Raw genomic sequence first — 4,162 nt, 5'->3', positions numbered from 1 at the left:
ATTTGGGTATATTAGGGACTATTTCTCCATTTACTCATTTGTTAATTGTGCCATTCGTTGTAATATGTTTGTGCGTCATTTGTAATATATTTATTTATTTATTCCTTATTTAAACTAAGGTTGGTAAAACTTTCTGTAATTGTTGTTAATGATATATGATAAACAAAAACAGAAATCTGATCATATGCAGATTTAGGTCAAAGTAAACATTAAAATTCTGGCTGTTAAATATAATGTTAAATGGCTGCAATTAACCATTTCTCTGCTTTTATGAAGAAAAAAAATATTCTAAAAATATTAATAAATGCTCTGGGACTTGACTGACAGATCCATTGACAGAAGGTTACAATTATTAAAATTAATCATTTGAAAAGTACTGTGTATGCATGGTCTTTCAAGGTAAGAAAAAACCTAAAGAAGAGCAGAGTGAATTTGCTGTCTGAATGTGCAGGTTAATTGCATTGGCACCTTGCATTTTGATATGTATCTTTGTCATTCCCTTAGTTAATTATTTGAAATAGAAATGACCGAAGACCCATGCTAATAGTGTATGCTCTCCAGAGGGGTCAAGGCAGATGTAAAGTCGAAAAAGCAAAGCGAGAGAGACAAGGAGGGGTCACGGGGTATTAAAGCTGAGAAGTGAGAGGTGCAGAGAAAGCGAGTTACTGAGAGTTTGAGGAAGAGAATGAGAAATATAATTGAATTGAAGTTTCAAATGAAGAACAGAGATGGAAAGAACGATAGAAATAACAGTCTGGCCTGTGGTATCTTCTGTCACTCTGTAATGCAGCTGCTTTTACGGCAGGCATACGGCCCATCTCACCGTGCCACTCGCTTCATTTGGCTCATGATGTGGCCCATCAGCCTAGAACCTAGAGTGGGCATTTCTCTCTCTTTCTCTCCCTTCTCTCTTCCCAGTTCTTTCTGTGACCATTCGAAGCTGCTATTATCTTGTCACTGCCCAGTTGTAGCCTCACAGTCGGAGATTATTGCAACAGAGCTGTCCCTCTCCTCAAGAAAAAAAAGAGTCGAGGAAACTCAAAATATCATCGACATCATGATGCAAGAGATTTGTGACTTTTCTCATTTTGGACCAAAATACACAACTAAGATGTTTAGCTGTGCACTAAAACACTTTTTGAGCTTTGTCAACTAGTGTAAATGTTCACCGAATGTCTCTTTCTGACAACTAACACAATACATTTAGAATGACTACAACTTTCTGTTATCAGTTTTATCATTCACAGTTCTGAGTACTGTTTGCTTTCAAAAAAAAAAAAAGGGAGCTTTGAAACCTTTACAAATCTTCAGTGATTCGGTATGAAACTGCCAAAGTCACATGATTTCAGTCAACAAGGCCGTGCTATGTCATAACGGTTTGGAAACATTTACAAAATGTAATGGTTTGCCATCTCAGGGAGCCCATGAACCAGTGTCTATGTATTTTTATAAATGTGTAGACCTTGTTAATAACACATTGTATATTAAAAAGGAAGAGTTGTAGTTAATAGTTTCTTAATGGCCTGATTAAAAGTTTCTTATTGGCCTGATTAACAAAGTTCTTTATAAAACAAACTAAATAAGGAATACAATTTACAATTTAATAAAATATATATTATACAGTCTCTTGATGTTTAATGTACGTAGATGATTTGTTAACTGCAGTTAATAGCTTACACTTTCAATAAAACATTTGTAATTGGTTTGTAAAAGGTGTTTTTATTGACTGTGACTATTGTGGTTTATGTATTAAATATTAAGGGTCTATGTTGTTGTTTTGTTTAAACTAAGAGTTTTTAAATTAACACACATTTATTTTAGTGATGTAAGAGGCAAATATTTTTGACACTTTGAATCAATTGCTTCACAAAATAATTTGCTGTTATAAAGTGCTTGAAGCACCACATGCTGATTATTTCTGCTGGTAAAAATTGTGTAAATGCATCAAAACCTCAGGTTAAACATGCATAAAAACACCTTTTTACACATCAACTGCAAATGTTTTATTGAAAGTTTCATCTACTAAATGCAGTTACAAATCATCAAATTGAATTAATTATGAAGTGTCTGTATAATATGTGTTATCTTATTAATTTGCGGGGCTTGTTTTGTTTGCTTTAAGGAGGGCTTGGTTAAACAGACCAATAAGAGACTATTAACTACTCTTATTTTTTTAACATACAAATTTGTCTTTAAAAATGTTGTAGGGTATCAGACCGAATCAGACAATTTAAGATTTGATCAAGAACATAGTTGAAACACGAGGAGCCGAATTCCACAGAGGCCCAAGACACAGGATGTTCGTAAATCAGATCCTGGCGCCACAAGCCTGAAGCAAGCCCACCAACTAACAGCTTTGAGTAGCTCACAGCATTTAAACAAAAGAACACTTATTGACAATTCCAAGGAGATTGTTAAACTTCAACTGCAGACCACAGCTCCGCGTCGCCAGCCAACGCCCAATCACTGGCTTCCCAAGACTGAACTTCCAGCCAATCAGCGACCTCGGGAAACCCCTTTCGGCAACCAGAACAACAAAGGGAGCACCGGACACGCAACGCAAGTACCTCCAGATCCTAGCTGAACTGGTGCATTTAATATAAAGTTTAACCTCATTGAGGAACTCAATGCGAGGGTTAATTAAGTGATTGATGGTTGTTTAGGTCTTTGCAATTGCACATATTGCTGTAAACTTGAGATTTCACATTTTCATTGTCTTAAACTAATTATTTCCTCACATTCTCTCTTTCTGCAACTTGTGTGAATGCGCGTGTTTATGTGTTAGATTAATTTATAGGTCTTAGATTTATCCAATAAAGCCTTATTTATATTGAAAAGAGAAGTATCTTGTGTTTTGTGCTTACAAGTTAATGTCTTAAACTGCCGATCTTGTTACTGTGCTAATTAATAGTGTTTTCACTATATTTTGGATATTAATATCCATTGCAGAGTTGATGTTATACGGCTCGTTCACTGAATCGCTGGCCGTCTCAGTGACCAGCCGTAAAACAGTGATTCTGTCCAAATTCCCTTTAAAATCTTAAATGATTCCCTTTGAGCTAAATTGACCTGTTTCCCTTACAATGTCTACAAATTTATAGAACTCATCTGAGATTAGGTAAAAAACACAGACATGGGTTCACTGAGATTTCCCCCTAGCAGCAAACCTTTGACATTTTGAAACATTTAGAAACGGTTATGAAGTAACAAAGCCTTGTTTACTGAAATCACATGGCAGTTTGATACACGCTCCAATCCACTGGTTTGATTCCAAAGGTATCGACGCTTCACAAATCAATACTTTGAAAGTGCCCATCACAACTTTTCTTAGTATTTGTGATTTAAGATCTGTGCCTCTGTTTCAAGTGAAAACTTGGAATAGTCTCAGCATAAAGGCTTGTTTGGTGAGCATTATAATGTGTATACTTGCTGAACTAGCTGTTGTTTCTCACAATCCTCAGGCATTTGGAGTGTATTGTTGTGAGGGTCAGTCTGCACAACCATCCAATCAGCTACAGCAGAAACTCACACAATGTGAGTTGGGTTTAAAAACATGGATGCTTTAATCTATGCAAATGTGGTTTACTCAAACAAACAGTCCATCCTGCCAAACATGAGAGGTTTGGTTACCATAGCCACCTATTGGTAAAACAATGGCTGCAATTAGCGGAGCTTTTCTGATATTGCAATTGTAATTATAATGTGTGCAGTAATAGATTAAGGTCAGTGATTTATGGTGTAAATTAAACCGCAATTAAAGCAGAGTTCATTTTCTTCTTTGTAATACGAGAGGAAGCATGTTAAATCGAAATTACATCAAAACAATAGATTTGAACTGCTGTAATGTCCGAACCATGTCTCGCATTATGAACTAGTTAATCGCCAGCACTGTGTTTTCTTCTTTGGTGATGTTAACCTTTTCTTAACATCATCTGTTCAGGTGACACACTGAAGTGCTTCCTTTCTTTCCTGTAACACACTCGAGGCTATCTGGGGGGAAATGTTTAACACAACTCTTTTATTCTTCTGTCCTTCAGCTATAATATATATTAATCATTTGATACTGCTGTTACTGAGAGTTGCGTTGTAATCGGACTACCCTTTCCCACTGGCAGAGTTAATTAAGTGTAAAATGGATGGAGGTGGGAGGTGGGAGGGATGG

Source organism: Sinocyclocheilus rhinocerous, unplaced genomic scaffold, assembly GCF_001515625.1.
Source record: "Sinocyclocheilus rhinocerous isolate Xijiao unplaced genomic scaffold, SAMN03320098_v1.1 scaffold829, whole genome shotgun sequence".
NCBI lineage: Eukaryota > Metazoa > Chordata > Actinopteri > Cypriniformes > Cyprinidae > Sinocyclocheilus > Sinocyclocheilus rhinocerous.
Note: the sequence above shows the minus strand (reverse complement) of the source record.